The sequence below is a fragment of the Phascolarctos cinereus genome, unplaced genomic scaffold (genome assembly GCF_003287225.1).
Source record: "Phascolarctos cinereus isolate Bilbo 61053 unplaced genomic scaffold, phaCin_HiC Scaffold_2;HRSCAF=192, whole genome shotgun sequence".
In the NCBI taxonomy this organism is placed as follows: domain Eukaryota; kingdom Metazoa; phylum Chordata; class Mammalia; order Diprotodontia; family Phascolarctidae; genus Phascolarctos; species Phascolarctos cinereus.
In genome coordinates, this window is record NW_027555625.1 from 143,514 (window position 1) to 163,605 (window position 20,092).

At 42.0% G+C, this 20,092-nt stretch overlaps 1 long non-coding RNA gene across 1 annotated transcript; it reads left to right on the top strand.

Annotated features, from left to right (window-relative positions):
- Positions 1-9,737: 9,737 nt before the first annotated feature.
- Positions 9,738-15,997, top strand: LOC110202056 (uncharacterized). The gene is made up of 2 exons (XR_013484403.1): positions 9,738-13,331; positions 13,948-15,997. It is a non-coding gene; the product is annotated as an uncharacterized LOC110202056 (long non-coding RNA).
- The last annotated feature ends 4,095 nt before the right edge of the window (positions 15,998-20,092 follow it).

A 20,092-nucleotide genomic window follows, 5' to 3' on the forward strand; every position in this document is an offset into this window, starting at 1 on the left:
GCATGGATACTCCCAAAGGACTGGATGCCTGAAGCTCCTGCCATCTTGGCTGTCTTTATTCACCAATTGTAATCTTGCTCACCATGTTACTTGTGTGTGTGTGTGTGTGTGTGTGTGTGTGTGTGTGTGTGTGATGGACCTGTTACCTATTCTGGAAGCTGCTCTGACTCCTTGTGGAAAGAATTGTGATACAAGAGGAGTGGGGGGTGAAAATGGGCTGCCTACCATTTTAACAATCACAGGATGACTATTGGACTGCCAAAATCTGTGGGCTACAGATAAGTTTTGGGGTGCAGAATTTTCTTTGGCTAAAGTATCTTCCTGTGGGTTCTCTCTTGTGTGTCCTCAGGGGGATCATGTGCTGTTCATGTTTACAATACCTTCCTAGGTGCAAAGAACTGATTCCCAAGACAACTCCCACATTTATAAGCAAAAGAGGACAAATGGTGTACATTCTAAGTCTATTCTCAATATGAATCAGGACACCTGGAGTTTGCTCAGTATGCAGTAGAAGCCCTTGGCCTTTTCAAGCTAAGGTCTTTAACAGGTCTCAATTTGACTCAGACAGCACCCATTCAGGGATTAAGCCTTAATAAAAAAAAAAAACTAGACTAAGAAGGGCCTCATTAAAAAAAAAAAAAAGATCTGAGAGGGGATGACCCTCAGGGTTTCTGAGAACAATGGGAACAATTTTTATTTAATTCATTCTGAGGCAATCAGCCCCCAACAGTGACCAAGTAGGGCTTGGTATGGGACCAGAGTAATTTGGGATTAAGGCTGATCTTTAAAAGAAAAAAAAGAAAGAGAGAGAGAGGAAGCAGGGAGAAAGAGGGGGAGAGAGAGAGAGAGAGAGAGAGAGAGAGAGAGAGAGAGAGAGAGAGAGAGAGAGAGAGAGAAAGAAAGAGAAAGAAAGAAAGAAGAAAAGAAGAAGAAAAGAAAGAAAGAAAGAAAGAAAGAAAGAAAAGAAAAGAAAGAAAATTGCTCCCTAGTGGGCAGCTCCTTCTCTAATGACATCTGGGTCCAGTGGCCAGAGAAGGAGCAGGACAACTGGAGATGGCCCAGGATGCAGTAGGGGACTAAGCTAAGATCTTTAACAAGACTCAGTTTGACTCAGGCAGCACCCACTCAGTGATTAAGGCTTAATAAAAAAAAAAAATGAGGCAAAGGATGGCTTCTTTTAAAAAAAAATAGATCTGGGAAGGGAAGACCCTCAGGGTTTCTAGGGAAAACAGAAACAATTGTTATTTACATTCATTCTGGGCCAATCAGGCCCAAGCAGTGACCAAGTAAGGCTTGGTTTTGGATCAGAGTGTTTTGTGGTTAAGGCTGGTCTTTAAGAGAAAAAAAAATGAAAAGAAGGGAAAAAAAGAGGAAGGGAAGGAGGAAAAAAAGTAAGAAAGAAACAAAGAAAGAAGGAAAGTATTGCTCAACTGGAAGTTTGGTCCCTAGTGGGCAGCTCCTTTTCTACTCGCAGAGGTTGCTGTTTGTTCTTTCTGGAAGAGGACATGACATCATCGAGGTGATGCCATGATATGAAAGTGAAATGGATTTAAGTGAGGGAGGGCTGTGCAAAGTCACCAGCCTCACTCTCTTCTCCAGTGACCCATGTGGGTCCAGTGGCCACATATAGATCAGGATGACTGGAAATACTTTTTCAAGTTAGGTCCTTAACAGGCCTCAGTCTGACTGAGGCAAAGCCTATTCTGGAGATTGTCGAGTAGGTGGTGACACGGTTAGGTGACAGCCTTAGGAAGATGAACTTGACAGCTCAAGGGAAGATTGACTGGACTGGGGGAGGTTCTTAAATACCTCAGCTCTGAGGTGATTGGGGCCTGAACCAAGAAAGTGACAGTGATGGGAAAGGAGTTGTATGGGAGAGATGTCACATAGGTAGAATCATGGGACTCTGCTCCAGATTGAATATGGGGGTCAAGAGAGTGAATGTGAGAGTTGCTGAGGAGTGCCTGACACCTCATCTCTGAGCCTGGACTATTGGGATTGCATTAGGAAAGCAGGAAGATAATGTGGAGCTGAGCCCTTCGGGCTACCTGCCATGGCTGCGAGAGGTCCTTGGTGCCGCCTCAGGTGGTGCCTCCTGCAGGGGCCTCAAGTGGAGGGACAGGAGCCCCCGAGGGTGTCAGGAAGTGGCTGCAGGGTGCCTATCGCTTTGCCATCGACAGGAAGACTTCCAGAGGAATTTGTTAATTTGGGACTCTTTGTGTTATACCGAGAAATGAGCGAGTTGACGACCCAAGCTAATTTTAAATTGTGGACTTTATTAGTGCGCGGCTGCCAGGGATATTCACATCCAAATCAAGCAGCAGCCATCAGGGGTTGAGCTAGGGTTTATATAGGGAGTATACAGGACAGGGAGGGGGATGGATCTTTGAAGTCTGGCAAGAGGAAGAGGTTTTTTGGGGGGCTGGTCAAGGACACCCTTCTCCCTCTATGTAGATATGATAATGCTGTGCAAACTTTCTCACAATGGAGGCTTCCAGAGATATGATCTGAGGGCTGGAGCCTGAGCAGCCAGATAAGGGTCTTGCTAAGGAATCTGGAGGTTTCCAGAGATATGATCTGAGGGCTGAAGCCTGAGCAGCCAGATAAGGGTCTTGCTAAGGAATTTGGAGTTTTCCATGGCCTAAAGGGTTCTACTACCTAAATGGTAAAATAATGTTCTGCATTACATTCCCCACTTCTTTTGTGTACCACGTCAAACCCTTGACGTGGTGGGGGCTGCCTCATTATAGGGTGCAAAGAAGGCAGACACCAGGGTCTGATAACAGGGACCTCTAACCAACAGTAACTTAACTAAATTAATACAGGATCTAACAAAGTCAAAGAGCCGATTAACTAGACAAGGGTCAAGAATCAGGGTTATAGTAAGGAGGAGCAAAGAGCCTGGCTAAGGCAGAAATAAGAATGGTTAACCATGGGGAAGTCCGAAACAGGCTGTGGTACCAATTTTCGTTCCCTTCTCGTTCCCTCTGCCTGTCTGCAATATTTTTCCGTAGGGAAAGGCTCTCCTGAACTACACCTGAGTTATTGGCATAGAAACAGCAGGCCTCCCCTAGGGCGGCACAAAGGCCGCCTTGCCTGAGAAACAATAAGCCTAAACCCCTCTGGTTCTGCAGAACCATCTCTGCCAAGGAGTTGACCTGTCTCTCGAGTTGGGATATAGAGTGCTCCAGATGACTGACTGAGGTCTGCATCGACCTGAGCACTAAGTTCCTGGTAACTGGCCTCTCCTCGGACTAGGGCAGCGGTACCCACAGCAGTTGATCCCACTAACCCCAACCCCACTGAGGATAGGGATGAGGAGGGGAACAGCTCGCTTGCTTCAGTAGGACACACTGCCCTCATGACTGAAGTACTCCCAACCCTCCGGGCCCTGAAGAAGGGAGACCCTGGGGATAATGGAGACTAATATACATAAAGGCTCAGATTCTTTTAGAAACACCACAGTGGAGACACACTGTGTGATCCCATCCAGACAGGCCCACCAAGTGCCGGATGGTGCTGAATAAAAAGAGGAGGAGGATTGGGGAACAACCACAGTACTATTACAGACAGGAGAGTAAGGAGAAGTTTTCAGGGATGTGGTGGATGAGGTAAGACAGGTACCTTTTCCTTGGACATCCCCCAGGGTCAACTTAGGTCCGAGTCTGGGCTATGGGAAACAGAACCATTAACTGCCACTCCCACATAGTATGGGGGTGGTGCATCCATACACAGCCAGCAGCTAGGTCCTAGGTCAGGCCTGGTGGAGTTGACAATGCTATGGATGGCTCGGAGCAGTCTTATAATTGAGGGGTGAGGGGGATCAGCCTGAGGGGTCCTACTAGGAGCCAGAGGATCGGGAAGAATCTTAGGTGGCTGAGGGGTGCTGAGCCGGTCGGAGGGGATCCTAGTGGGGGTCAGAGGATTGGGAGGAATTTCAGGTGGGCGGGCCAGTCCTCCTAGGGGACCGATGGGCAAAGGGGACCTCTCAGGGACCTGTTTATACACAGTGAGGAGCACTCCTTCTTCTCCCCCCTTACAGGCATACAAACCCCAGGTCTGGGGTGTGAGCCACTGGAGGGACTGTTGATTAGGGATAACAAGAGTCACATGAGTAGAGTTGGCCATGAGGGTAAAAGATGCTGTCAGGTCAAAGTACTCAGGAGGCTGACATACCCTTAACCCCTGGCAGAGAAAGGGTTTGGAAGGGATGCCAGAGCACGGTGGTTTTGGAACATTGAAGAGGGCACCAGGGCCTTGGGGTCCAGGTAGGCAGTCAGACATAGTGAGGGTGTATTCGGGGTTAGCGCCCCTAGACTTGAGGACCCACTGAGGTTTTGGCAAAGGAGCGTGGGGATTAGGATGTCCAATGCAAGGATTAAAAAAACAAGGGAAAAGGTTAGGAAGGGGATGTTCGGGAGTGACGCAACTTGAGGGGATCTGGACCAGGTATCGTTTCCCATTTCTCAGGACTGGTAGATGAAGCGGCTGCCTTTACTGAATGATGAAGCCAGACAGGGATAGAGTCCACCTTTATGGCTGTTGGAGTGGTCAGGATCATGGTGTAGGGACCTTTCCACTTAGGTTCCAGGCCAGAGGCAGTGTACTTCTTGACCAAGACTGGGTCTCCTGGGCTGAAAGCGGGTACAGGCTGACAGGTAGAGACTGGTAGGTGTCCTGGACATATTTTTGGAGAGTCCTCTGTGTTTTCTTTCTGGAGTCCCTGCAGGAACTTGGTTAAGGAAGAATTAGTGCCATCTGCCCTGAGTTCCTACTCCCCCTTTTAGTTTTTGGCAAAGGAATCATCCAAGGAAGAGGACTGCCGTAAGAGCCGGACCCATACTGCCAACCCCCACTAAATAGTAAACAAGAGCAAACAACAATATGCATACCTTACATTAATCCACAGGCCCCAATACATACATAGATATATGAAAGAATCCATTTTAACACAGTGCATATAGGATCTTAAATGTTTCAGTCATGCCATGTTTCTCTGATGACATGGACAAGATAAACCACAAGCCATTTCCCTTTTAACATTATTAATTGTAACAAAACTTTAAACAAGTGTGATATTACCCAAATAACAAAATAACATTCTCACAAACCCCTGAATTGTAAAGAACTTAACTCATATAGGAACACACACAGAACACAAGTCCCAGTTCTATAGTACCCTAAGATGTCACATTGCCTAAGGAACATTTCCAAAATGAGCCCTAAAATGCTTGCATGCATTTCTACTCTTGTTCATAAAACCTCACTAAATTGGTACAAAACAGTTCTTAAATAACACAAATTCCAGAGTAGTATTAAGGAAACTGAATTCCTAAGTATTCCAGAATCCCTCATAAGTCTTTAGTTAAAGGCACATAGAGATAGTTCAGTTTTCCCAGTCACACAGGACTAGGTTCAAACAATACAACAAAGTTTACTCATAATTCGCAAAATTGCATAATTACATTAAGTCAGGTACAGATTAAACCAATCAGAGAGCTCACAATAGACTAGTTTGGAAAAGAGAGATTTACATGTAATCAGGGTAACAAAGAAAACCTTAGACAGGAATCATACAAATCAATACAATCAGTATTACCTATATTAACTAACATTAAGTTCCTTGCTCATGTACAATCGGTTTAATTCATAGGCAGTTCAAAAAGGGAGCTCTGCTTCTCTGGCTTAGTGTAAAAATCCAAAACTGTGATCTTCCTACCTAAACATGCTTAAAGCTTGGATTGCTATGATAGATACATCTTGGAAGCCAATCATATCAGTCTAATCCTATTGCTTTTCTCAAAATTTGCTATCCTATTTAATTAGACATCTATCACATTACACCTTTGTCCTATTATTGTGTGTAAACATTTCCTCCTTAGGGGGATGTTATCCCTATATTATTATTATGTGGCCATGAATGTACTTGCATCCTATTACGGTAACACAGGGATGTTCCAGAGGGACAGGGTCATATATCATATCAGAAGGAAAGAACTTCCTTAGCTCCATTTGATTCCAGGCATGAGTCATATCTGATAGGTAATCACGTAGTCACTGGATGTTAAAAGCAGGGCCTGGGATTAATCAGGTGGGGATTTCCCTTGTCAAAAGGAAATAGCACAATTGGGAAATAGAGTCAGAAGATCCTATCTAGGCTGTGTCCAAGGTTGTCCTCAAAAGTCTTCCCAGGCACAGACTTCCACCTTTATCAGTTATCAGCCTGCAGCACATGCCATTCTGCTATTGGCTTTATGACAACTCAGACAAGTACCCTGGTAATCAAAGCTCAAAACAATAGTAAATGTCTGTCCCATAAAATCACAAATCCTGATAATAAGAATTTAATCTCACATTGGTAATAGTAAGAGACTGATCACAGAAAAATACTACTGCTCTCATAATTCCTTTAAACAATGGGAACATCTTGAGGTGAGTATAATCAATTGAACCCCAATAAGGGCCAAAAAACCTGAGCTAATTCTTTTTTTTTTTCAAGTGAACCAAAAACACCCCTTTCCAGGACCAGATAGAACTGACCAACATTCTTTCTGTGTGTTATCACTGAGCCCAAGATGTCTGGGACCAAACACTCTCCAGAACAATGGGACTTTTCTTATCTCGGTATCTTATGGACATAGACTATGCTATGTCATGTTAATGGTAAAAGAAACACAGATATCTTGGTCTATAATTTCAACTGACACTTTGACACCCTCCGGCTCTATTGAATTTACAACCCATTCAATTAAGAAAATTCCTTCCCATGCCACATGTCAAACAAACATATGGAAGCTGCACTTTTTTTTTTTTCAGGGCAGATGACCTTGCCCCCCCCCATAGTTTCCAGGGATCCTGGTAAGTTTACAAAATAAGGGGAATTGCCATGTGCCCCTCCTTTTCACACACAAGTAATCAATTAACAATCTTAGGTTTTGATATTAAAACAATAACCCCAAATAACTTAGTTAACAATCTCACAAATTTCATAAATTATAACAAAACAATTTCAACTGAAAATTCCCTTTCAATAGAGACAAAATTTGAAAATTTTATACTTCCTTGAATTACAATATTTAAAAGGAAATGTTACAAAACAGGATCATATAAAATGCCCCAACAGCCAAATTGACTCCTTTTTTTTTTTAAGACACAATTAACTTAACATTCTAGATTATAAAAGAAATTGCCCTTCCAGCAACATAACTAATACAATTGACCCAATAAAAAAATCTTTCTTCTTTCTAGACCCTTTCACCAGGTCCAACAGTCTCCTGGGGCCACTCATCCCTATAGACTGGCTTCTTTACCTTGACCCATCCCCTTTTACTCCCCATGGCTGTGTGCTGGAAGATACTTCCAGGCTGTAGCTGCTACCCCTCCCCTTCCTTCCTATAGCCAGGTGGGGGAAGGTGAATTTTGCGGGCAGGGGAGAGGGGGTAAAACACTCTCTTCCTAATCTGATCTGGGCTGAAAGGGGTTAATAGAGAAACCCAGCACTGTTTGGGATCCCCACACAGAGATACCCTCTTGACTCAAGGGGAGGAAGTGGGGGAAAGGAGTGACAAGATTGTAAGGAGGTGTTTAAAAACTCCTTAATGATCAATCTCAAAAACTTCCAGAATCTGCTAAGATGTTTTAGCTGTCCTATCTTTTTCACTTCTACGTCCACCCCTTAAAAACTTAGAGTGGGGCATTGAACTTTCAAACCTACATTCTTGAGACCAGTGCCCTTTCTTATGCTACCTGAAGCAGGAACCATTGACTCTGTTTCTCTGAAAGCACCCATTTAAGGCCAATTCAAGGACACAATTTACATAGGAATGAAACTTAGAAAATTCACAGTGGATTAAGACATAATTGTTATCAGTATTAAATTATTGCAACAAATTAGCTTGCAAATGGAAATTTAGTAGGCCTTCTAAAAATCATACAAAAAGATTTTGCAAAACATTACTTTGTAAAAAGTATTTCCCTTTCTAAAAAAGCTTACAGTTTATCCTGATGTTAGAAGGAATAATCACTAAACTTTCATGAAGAACATTTGTTAGAAATTTTTAAGGTGATAGATATCTTTCCTTTCTACCTTAAAGTAAAAATAAACCTTTAAAAATGGAATTCATTAAAACTAAGTTGATGTAAAATGTCCTCAAGTAACATAAATAACTTCCCAAAGTACCATAACAAACTAAATTCCTAGTTGTTACAGAATTCCTAGACATCAAATTTCCTTAGTCAAAAACAGAAAAAAATTCAGTTTTTATAATAAGAACATTACCACAATAACAAATATTATCAAACCTTTAAAAATTTACTCAATTTTTATCTCAAGAATTCTCATTTACTCAGGAATTTCACAACACAGAAAACGTTTACACAGATTTGATAAGAATTATAGGTGAAACTTCCTCTTAAAAGCAATAAAATTTGGAAGCTTATTCTAACCCATTCATTCTCCCCTATTTATTTATTTAGTTTTTGGAGGGGTAGACAAAAATATATCCCCAAATGCAATACCCTTGTTAAGCTTAGAAATGTACTGGACCAGTATTCTGATTGCTTTTTCTTTCCCATAATGACAAGTCTTTAAAAGAACCCACCCGGGGATCTAGCCTGAAAGGTGGGTGGACATAATTCCCTCCATCTCTCCTCAAACTGCCCTCACTGTGCACTCAAAACAATCCACTCGTCTGAGTTTCCTTCAATGTACCTAAGTGCAAAACAGTGTAACAAATGCTGAAATTGAAAACCTCACATATTTACCAATTTGGATGAGCTGGGGCTCGTGGGAAAATATCAACTAAACCCAGCAAGCCATAGTCCTCAGCATATAAACCATTTGTCTGTGTTCTGGTACACAAGAACTTTTCTCTTTGTCTCCACACTCAAACTTGGCCAGAGTTAGAATGCAGAGAGAGAGAGAAACTATTACTCATGCAAAAGTCCCAAAACCTTCTCACTTTCAAAACCTCCAGTCACACCATGCAACTAAATCATATTCCCTTCAAATTTTCTACACACACTCCTCTCTCCTACATGCTTAAACTTCCTTGCCTTTCTTTCTAATGATTTAAAATCCCCTTAAAACCTGTACATATCTCATTCCTTTCTAATTCTGACCTGACACTTCAAAAATCCTTCCCAACTTGCCCTCTACCAACCATATAACCTAAATAATAAAGTATTCTTCTCTCTTTCCCTCTCCCATCCACGCACTGCTTTGAAGCTGCTGTTACCTGGGGAGGGAGAGGGGGAGAATGAAGGCAACTTTTCAGAGTCCTGCTGCAGCCTTTGGCTGTCTGGCTGCAAACAACCCAAAAGGGAGGGAAATGATGTACTGGCCGTATCCCCCCATTATTGCAGAACACAGACACAGACAAACAATAAGAGCCTGAACACAACACATCCTCCCAATGAAGTCAAAGGAACTGCCCTGGAGAAAACTGTCTGCAATCCAGTCTGACACCTGTCTTTCAGTATGAAACAGAGGTGGCTTCAGGCAGATGATTGCAAAACAGAATCTCTTAAAAACACAATCTCTACACATATAAACTAATAGACCAACACTGAGACAGAAACCAGGAACGAGACACGGGCCCAACAGAACTAAGACAGAAACCAGGAACCAGAAACCGGGTACCAGGAACCAGATACAGGCATAGTCCCGACGTCTCGGGGTGCCTGGGGGATTGAGGCACTAATTAGGTGCTCTGCCACGTCTGGCACTCGTTCCCCCAGAAAACAGGTTTGCAAACATTTACCTCCAGAGGGTTACCAGGTCCACGAGGGCCGAAATGAGGTACAGTCGGAGTCGGGGAGGGAGGCTTCTCCTAGTCCTGAGTCCTGGGGCCCTGGAACATCATCAGGGGCCGGCTCCCCTAGAAGTCAGAACAGAACAATTCCCCCTCCCGAGGCCGATGTCCTCTCCAGGTGGGTCTCTGCAGCGACACGGTACGCTGCTATCTCGCTGGGGCCTCCAAAATGTTATACCGAGAAATGAGCGAGTTGACGACCCAAGCTAATTTTAAATTGTGGACTTTCTTAGTGCGCGGCTGCCAGGGATATTCACATCCAAATCAAGCAGCAGCCATCAGGGGTTGAGCTAGGGTTTGTATAGGGAGTATACAGGACAGGGAGGGGGATGGATCTTTGAAGTCTGGCAAGAGGAAGAGGTTTTTTGGGGGGCTGGTCAAGGACACCCTTCTCCCTCTATGTAGATATGATAATGCTGTGCAAACTTTCTCACAATGGAGGCTTCCAGAGATATGATCTGAGGGCTGGAGCCTGAGCAGCCAGATAAGGGTCTTGCTAAGGAATTTGGAGTTTTCCATGGCCTAAAGGGTTCTACTACCTAAATGGTAAAATAATGTTCTGCATTACATTTGCTGCTGGTGTCTGGTTCGCTAGGAACCTGAGTGACATTGACTTGATGGCACCCCAGCTAGGCCTGTAGCACAGCTGATGTTAGTAGTGACTTCATTTCTAATACTGCCTTCTGTGATCTGAATGCAGTTTCTTGGAAGCTCTATCCAACCCGCAGCTGTGACCATGACATGACCATCAGAAGACCTGCTTTGACTGGCTACCACAAATTTGATTCAGACTTGCTACATTCCCTTCCGTACACTAGATATCTTTCTTCCTTGGTCCATCTATGATCAGTCTCTACTTAGGCATGGTGTGAGTACAGGTATATTGCCTTTTCTCCATATATTGTGTATATCTTCCAAATCCTTGCAGGTTGGGCAGATGCCAGGCAGGGAGTATGTTGCAAGGATATTTGCTGTTCTCTTCAGTTACACAAAGATTTCTTTTCTCCTAAAATGTTTGAAATAAAGACAGTTAACAAAGAAAAAAAAAAAAGGAAAGCAGGAAGATGAGTCTGTTTGGTAAGGAGCAACACATCATCCACCTCACTCTTGGCTGATCTACTGGAAAAGAACATTTTGGAATGTAAATACACTCATTTCAGCTGGAGATGAGGGAATAAATGGAGGGAGGATAATAACGGCATAATAATCTAAGCATAGGGCTTAGATTCTTAAAATCTAGCCAATAGCTCACAAGTATTCAGATTCCTTAAGAGTCTGGCCGATATGGTGGATGTGCTAATAAACCTTGTCTTTGGCTGAAAAAAGGCTTGGGTCAAATTCTTTCAGGCAGGGCCCATGTGTTGTGATTTTGGGGTCCCAGAACCCCTAAACCCCTAAATCTCAACATTTTGGTGTCCCATATGGGAAAAACTACCTAACCCCAACTTCTTCTCCAGCCAATACTGAAAGATATGTAAGCCTCCTCCCTTCTTTCTTGCTCTGCAGCTGAGGTTACTCTCCAAGCACCTCAGAAGGCTTGGAGGTGCTTTTAGGGCAGACAGTTATGAGGCTGTCTCACAGTCAGCCTGATGCTCTCAGGCTCTCAGTCCATTGGGTCGGTTCAAAGCCATGGACCTGGAAGCACCTTCCACAGCATAAAGGACAAGGACAGATGCCCTGTCTGGAAGCATATGCTCAATTCTGTCAATTCTCTCATCACTAGGGAACTGGGAAAACTGCAGGTGCTTTTTGGTTCCCTGAGGTTTACTTGATCCCTTCCCTCTACACCCCTGAATCCTCCTTCATGGAGGTTACAGGGAAAAGTTAGAACAGCTAAAAATATCTTAGCAGATTCTGGAGGTTTTGTGATTGATCATTAAGGAGTTTTGAAATTCCTCCTTACAACCCTAATCACTTCTTTCTCCCACTCCCTTCCCTTGAGTCAAGAGGGCATCCATTAACCCTTATCATAGGAGAAGAAAGTTTCACCTTTCTCCCCCTCACCTTCGAATTCACCCTCCCTCACATGGCAAAAGGAAGGAGGGGGAAGCGGCAGCAGCTACAGCATGGGCCCCACTGGCAATGGCTTTGGGTCCTGGGGCAACCTTTGCCTGGAAGCATCATCCAGGTTCGGCGCATCCTGCTCAAGTTAAAGAAGCTAGCCTCCGAACTTGGGTAAGCACACTCTTTTAAAACTGTTTTTTTAACTGTTAATGATGAGATGTTGATTCTCTGTGTAAAGTAATTTGGAAATGCATTTAACAAAACTGAAGTCACCTGATTGGTAATGTGTTTATTTCAAGTTTCAAATTGGTGAAATTTTGGATCAGTTATGTCAAGCAATTTTCATAATTTGGTTACCACTAAAATAATTTGGCTATTGTTGGTTATTGTTTTAATGTCTAAACTTGCCAAAAAGCTCGTTTGGGTTTTGTCTTGCTGAGAATTTACAAGTATGTAGAAATAATTTCTAATGAGTTGCTTTTTACACCAGGACAAATTTAAATTTGAGATGCAGATCATGGAAAAGTTTTTCCTAAACTTGATTAGTGAAACTTGCTGTTTGAGGTAAAAAAGCATGTGGGATTTTATTTTGAGTTCTCTAATGGATCATAATAATCCATCAATAAATCAATATCCACATCTGAGAAATACCACAAGCTACTCAGAGAGAATGTGATACTGGTGGGAAGTCAGCATCAGAAGTCAGCATGGTTGGAAAACTGAATTATCTAAATCCAAACAGAGCTAAGGATGTTTTATCCTGTCATTTGGGCCCTGCAGTCTTTTCTGTCAAGTTTGTGTCTTCCAGACTACAGGCCATTCACCTACAGTTGGGAGCAAACAGTGAGTACCAGACAATGTCCCCCCATCGTCCCTTGGATGCAGCCTGTGATCAGTTCCAGTCAACCTCCTCTTTGGGACCTCCTCAAGCCAGGGACAGCTCTAAGCCCCTTACCAGCAGAAAGCAGTTTCAGAAGCCAAGACCTTCGCCCCTTACCCCAAAAGAATTTGGGTCCCATTTGTTTGAGGGGGGAATGATGAGGATGAGATCTGGACTCCAAAAAGGGGTCTTTTCCACATGGCCAAATCTCTGCCATTCACCTGAGGCTACAATCCCATCAACTGGCCTTAGGGAGAAAAGAGGTCCACATTAGAAAACCTTAACTGGGGAATAAGTGACCATTTAAGGTCTGCATCTGCAGAATGGTTGTGGTGGTCCATGATGATGCCATGATGCCCTCTCCTATGCTTACCTAGCGATCATGGTTTTCGAAGAGCTTGTTACCTCTGCTGCAGGAATGCAAACACAAGTGATGTCTTCTTCTGGTGATTACAGGTTTGATGAAGTAACCCAGGAATGAGAGAACTACTCTGGTGCATTGGCAGCCAGCCAGCGTGGGGCTGTGCATACCTGTCACCATTTGCACATAGATCTCAAGTTGAAAAATTGAAAGAATATGTTGTACTTAGAAGCAGTGAGGGTCTGATGTACTCACTGCATTATCCCCAAAAGTAGTAAGTACAAAATACAGTGCTGGTATTCTTCATGTGCCCTCTGATACTGCAACAGGAAAAATCAGATTGAAAGTGATCACCAGGCAAATTACATCACTTTACAGGTAGGATAGAGCATGGAAGAATTTGAATATTTAGTATATGTGTGCCAAATGGCATGATATCTATGAAAAAAGGAAAGAAAGTACAGACAATGAAAGTAAAAAGGGAAAGGAAACATTGGAAGTGGAAACAATCTGTCTAGTCCTGTGGACAGAGCGTGCCCAGTCAAAGAGTTTGCGTGCTGGCCTCAGCTGTTGGTCTTTGGGTCAATTCATTCAGACATTCTGAGCTCAAGGCCTGAGTCTTGAATATGACGACAATGCCAGCCCTGCCTTTGTCAGAGGTTTGTTGTGAGGATGCAGTGTGATTCTATGTGAAGCTCTTTGTAAATTAAATCATCTTTCAGATGTGAGCTAATGGCATATTAAAATGAGTGGTTTTGCCCATTTATGTTTGAAGATTTTTTTCTTTGCCTAGGGAAATAGAAAGTAAATGAGTTCATGTTCCACCAATGGAGGGAAGGGTGTGTGTGTGTGTCTGTGTATATTGGTTTTATTGTTTGTTTTTTTTTCAGAAGGAGAAATCACACTTGAAATGAAAGAGACTACTGCAGAAGAAACTCACAAGCAAAGATTCATGAGTGCTGGTCTCTGTGACGTCATTTGTAAATTCTGTACTACACATCAGAGAATCTATTCTGGAAAGAAGCCTTATGAATGTAATCAATGTGGAAAGGCTTTTACATGGATGGAGCATCTTATTTTACATGACAAAATCCATACTGGAAAGAAACCTTACAAATATAATCAATGCGGAAAGGCTTTCAAATACAGAATCAGCTTTGCTGAACATCAGAGAATCTACAGTAGGAAGAAACTACTTGAATGTATTCAGTGGGGGAAAATTTTTACATGGAGTGGCAGTCTTATTGTATACCAGCGAATGCGCACTGGAGAGAAACTTTATGAATGTCATCAATGTGGAAAGGCTTTCAGAGAGAGCTCCACTCTTGCTAAGCATCAGAGAATCCACAATGGAGGGAAATCTCATGAATGTATGCAGTGTGGAAAGGTTTTCACATGGAGTGGCAATCTTATTGTACATCAGAGAATCCACACTGGAGAAAAAACTCATGAATGTAATCAGTGTGGAAAGGCTTTTAGAAACAGTTCCCATCTTATTAAACATCTGAGAATCCATACTAGTGAGAAAACTTATGAATGTAATTAATGTAGTAAAGCCTTCAGCAAAAGTCCTTATTTCCCATCAGAGAATTCAAAGGAGATAGAATTCTTACCACTGACATGAATGCAGAAAAGCATTAAAATGGAGTACAGAGTTTCTGAGATAGTAGGAAATTCACTCTGGGTATAAGCCATTTATGGCCTCAATGTGAGAAGGCCTTCAGCCAGAGATCAGCTCTGACTTTACATCAGAGGATTCGTCTTGGAAAAAAGACTTATGAATGTGCTCCAAGGGGACATGCTTCTCTCCAGAAGATGGAGGTCACTGGTGAAAGGTTAAATTTTGTGTCTTACAGAATGGTGAATTAAGGGAAAATAATTCATACTGACTCACCAAGTGGCAAAGCTGAAGGAGGCAATAGAATTACTCATGATCTGCAGGATTATGTGAAAGAAGCCACCAGGATGTTCTCACAAACAGAATGTCTTCAGAATAATGAAAAGGACTTTTGTCAACATTATGTCAACTGGGGAAAAATGAAACCTATACAATAGGATTTCAATATTAGGAATAATAATAGGAATTCAATACAATTATTGTTTGACTTTTAAGTCTTTGTTGAAGTCGGGCTCTGCTTCCAGAACGGAAGGCACACTGTCCCAAGTTTCAGGGGGGGTTGTATAGCTGTTTTCAGGGATACTTCTAAGGCCCTGTAAGTTTCCAGTTCTTCTAAGGTGGTATGATCTAAGCAGAGGTGTTTACTACTCTCCTGGCCTGTGCTCTGGTCTGTAAGTGACCACAAGCACTACCTTCTGGAATTATAAGGAGGGCTCCCCCTCTGCTGTGCTAGTGCTCCTCCTCACCCCAGGACTACCACTCAGGACCCAGATCTGAGATGGGGAAAGCAACAGAGTCCTGCCTCAGTACTAACAAAAAGACTTTTGTAATCTCCTTGTGAGGGATGGCTCACAGTGAAGTTCCCTTGTTAGTATCTTCCTACTACATTCTTACCTCCCTGCTATGCTCTTGTCTCTCCTCTGCAACCTGCCTGAGTGTGAGAGATGGCCTGCAGTACAGTTCCCACAGGCCTAGGTTTCGTTCCTCCAGAAAGCCTTGAGTTAAGTTTCCATTTTCCCCGATAAGCTTCTATTTCTCCAGCATGGGTGAGGGAGCTCAGTGCCTGATCACTCCTACTTCCTAGTACATATACACATATAGTCCAAACATGGACATGGGTATCATCTGCCACATTTAGAATGTACTCCCTGAGTACCCAGTCAAAGGAGAAAGGGGTAAGAGAGTGGGAGGGGGCATCGTGTTAAGGGATAAAAAGCCAAGGGTGTGGCTCCCAACTCGTACTCTCCGGGCCAGCAATGGTGACTAGGGGCAGTACCCTTTCTCATGAAAAAGCAATAAACTCTTTTTCTGCTTTCAAGGTATCTAAGTCTTTGTTTTTATTTTGAGTGGGTGGTCTCTGTCCCACACATCCTTCTGACCAGTTTTTCAACTCCCTTACCATCTGTAGGCTGAGAGCTCCAGAAGCAACTACGGCTGCTGCCACTGCTGATTCAGTCTCTCCAAAGGCCTGCTCCTGGTTTGCTGGGGCCAGAGCTGTGCTGGGGCTAGGGCTAGACTGTACTCCTCTCTAACCCAGATGCAATGGACCTTTCCTGCTGACTTTCTAAGTTGTCTTTGGCATCTGTGGACTGAGTGGTCTGGAAACTGCCACTGCTGCGAGTGATTCAGTCACCCCGAGGACTGCTCTGGCTTTGCTGGGGCCCAGTTTGTGCTGGCCTGGCCTGTGCTGAACTGTGCTCCTCTCTGACCTTAGTGCAACAGAGCTTTCCTGCCAACCTTCCAAGTTGTCTTGGGCTGGAAATCTGTTTTGCTCTTTTTGTGGGTTCTACTGCTCTAGAATTTGTTTAAAGTCATTTTTAAGGTATTTGGAGGAGTTTTGGAGAGAGCTTTGGCAAGTCCCTGCCTTCACTCCACCATCTTGGCTCTGTCTCCCCTTAGTGGGTTTTTTTTTTAAATCAAAGAATGAAGCCTCCTTTCTTTATCCTAGTTACTCTTGTTTCTCTGTAATGAAATATTATAATTAAGGAAAATATGCCATATACAAATGAAAGCAATCATAAACAAAGGCATAATTTGTTTTGGCTATGGCAACATCATACTAGAGTGACCTCAAGCCTGCAATGTAACAACAAATAAGTCTTCTTCACTTGGCTGGAAACCATCTCATACCACTCAGTGCAGTCCATATTCTGATGAATATCTTTCTAGAATCCTCTTCATGTTTCTATCCAGATAAGATTGAATTCCAGCCTCTCAGGAAACAAACTAGATCTTTTCTTTAACTTTGTTCTCTTTTAAGTGATCACATAAAACTCCCTCCCCCACCCCAAATACACTATACTTGCCAGCTTCTCACAAGGACTTCACAGAATTTTCCTTACAATGTATCACATTTATCAGTTCTTAGAAGAAATACATTTCTCCTTCTCTCTTTCTCCTCCACAGATCCACCTACCTCACAGATAGAACACAAACTTTCTCCCTGATTCCACAGGGAGACACATTTCATAATAAGACATTTCTTAGCTTTTTTTCCAACTGACCATATAAAATGTTTTCCTCAAAATTCCATTGAATTCTTAATGACTGTGATTTTAAGAGTTGACTCTGACACTCATAAAGATATGACCTTTGGGCAAATCCCTTCTCTGGGCTTCAAGTTTCCTCCTGCAAATTGATGAGGATTGGACTATTTAACTCTCAAGTGTCTTTCAGCTCTATGTGCTATGACTTTTGATGATCTAGGAGACAATGACATTCAAGGACGTGGCTGTCGACTTCACCCAGGAGAAGTGGAGCTTCCTGGAGGAGGTTGTACAAAGAGGTCATGCTACAGAATGCCTGGACTCTGCTCTCCCTAAGTAAGGACACTTCCTCTAATAACTCTGAGTCTGCCATCAAAGAGGACATCTTCATTCCTAGTGTGCAGGGTTTGGAGGATCTTTCAATTATTAGAGAGAGAAAAGTGTTGATCTCCTGTGTCCAAGAGTCCTCCTGCTGCCTGGTTTTCCCATAGGAAGTCGTTGCATTCTGTGATAGGGACCTAAGGGTTTCCTTTGTTGTTCCAGATGCCATCTGTTACCAATTCTAAGTAGCTTCAAGTCAAAGATCGAAAATGCTATTCCATCCCCAGAGAAAGAACTGATGGCGTCTGACTAGAGATTGAAGCATACTTTTTTACTTTATTTTTCTTGAGATACGTTGTTTTTGTCTATGTTTTCTTTTGCAACATAACAAACATGGAAATATTTTACACGACTACACATGTATAATCTATATCAAATTACTTGCCATCTCAATGAAGAGGATGGGGAGAGAGGAAGGGAGAGAATTTGGAACTCAAAGTTTCAAAAAATGAATGTGAACATTTTTTTCCATGTAACTAGGGAAAATTAAAATGCTTAATAACTTCAAAACAATTTTTAAACATAGAGAGAACTGAGTCAAATTTATAGAAATAAGAGCCATTCCTCACTTAATAAATGGTCAAAGGATATGAATAGGCAGTTTTCAGACAAAATAATCAAAGCTATCTATAGTCTTATAAAAATTACCTTCATCACTATTGATTAGAGAAATGCAAATTAAGAATAACTCTAATCTACCACTCCACTCCAATTAGATTGGCTAATATGACAGAAAAAGAAAATGATTAATGTTGGAGGGTATGTAGAAAATTGAAACACTAATGCCATGTTGGCAAAGTTGTATACTGATTCAACCATTCTGGAGAGCAATTGGAACTATGCCCAAAGGGCTACCAAACCATTGAAAGAAAGGATTGTTTCTCTCGTATTAATAACCATTTACTATTAGAGAGATCCAGGATTTTTCCCCTTTTATTTCCTCATTCATAAATGAACCCCTATAGGCTATTTAATTAGATAGGCTTTGAAGTCTGGGACTGATAATGAGATGAGGCAAAACAGAGAAAGTTCAGGTCTGATCAAAAAGTAAAGAAATTATACTTAAGGGGAATTGGTGGATTCTGGAACATTGTGTTTTAGTCAGACAGGTCTGGGTAAAAGTGGATTCTGCTTTTGTTTAGATTACCCTAAACAGGGTAGTATGGTTTTAGATGTCTCTTTGACCAAGGCTGAGTGATCAGTCACATTCCCTAGACCCACATTAGAATAAGTCCACCTTTCATTATAATATTCACTCTCTCATTACTTGTTAACCAATCGCAGTTGATTTCTACCTTCAGGAACATCCTCTGTTCCAAGGGCATATAAGCATTGAATCAGTTCCATGAGAGGTCTTTGCTTTAGCAGAGACATCCAAATGACCCTTTTATTAATTATCCACTAGCAATAATTAATAAGTTGATTAACTACCCAGAGACTACGATTCTCAAACTTTTGTTGCATCACAACCATGCATACCCTTTGACCAAGCAATACCACTACTAGGTCTGTAACAGGAGATTAAAAAAAAAAAAAAAGGAAAGGACCTATCTATACAAAAATATGTATAGCAGCTCTTTATGAAATGGCAAAGACTTGGAAATTGAGGGGATACCCACCAATTGGTGAATGGCTCAAGTTGTTGTATATGATTGTGATGGAATACTATTGTGCTATAAGAAATAATGAGCAGGATGCTGTCAGAAAAACTTGAAAAGACTTTAAAAAACTGATGCAAAGTGAAATAAACAGAACCAGGAGGACACTGTATACAGTAATAGTTTTTTGTATGATGATCAACTGTGAATGACTTAGCTGTTCTCAGCAATACAATGATCCAAGACAATTCTGAAGGACTTATGCTGAAAAATCCTATCCATCTCTAGAGCAGGATTTGATGGAGTCTGAATGTAACTGAAGCATACTTTTTCTTTACTTTCTTTATTTTTTTTAATCTATGTTTTCTTTCACATGACTAACATGGAAATAAGTTTTGCATGACTGCACATGTATAACCTATATCTAATTGCTTGTCTTCTCAATGGGGGGGGGAAGAATGGAGAGAATTTGGAATTCAAAAATTTCTTAAAAAATTAATATTAAGAATTGTCTTTACTCTTTGACTTAGCTATTCTCAGCAAAACAATGATCCAAGACAACCCCAAAGGACTAACGATGAAGCGTACTATCCTCCTCCATAGAAAGAACTAATACATTTGAATACAGACTGAAGCATACTATTTTTCACTTTCTTTATTTTTTTTAATTTGAGTCTTGTACAAAACGACTAAAATGGAAATGTTATACGTAATTGCATATTACCTATACCTGATTGCTTACCACCTCAGGAATGAGGGAGAGAGAGAGGGAGGGATAGAATTTGGAACTCAACTTTAAATAAAAGTGAGCCAGAAATCCTCCACTCCTGGAAGGAGTCAGAAATTCCTGGACAGGAAGGTGAGACATTCCGGATCATCCTGGCAAAATAAGGAGGTAGGATTACCTTGCTCCAGAGTCACAGGTGTGATAGGTATAAAACTTATTGTTACC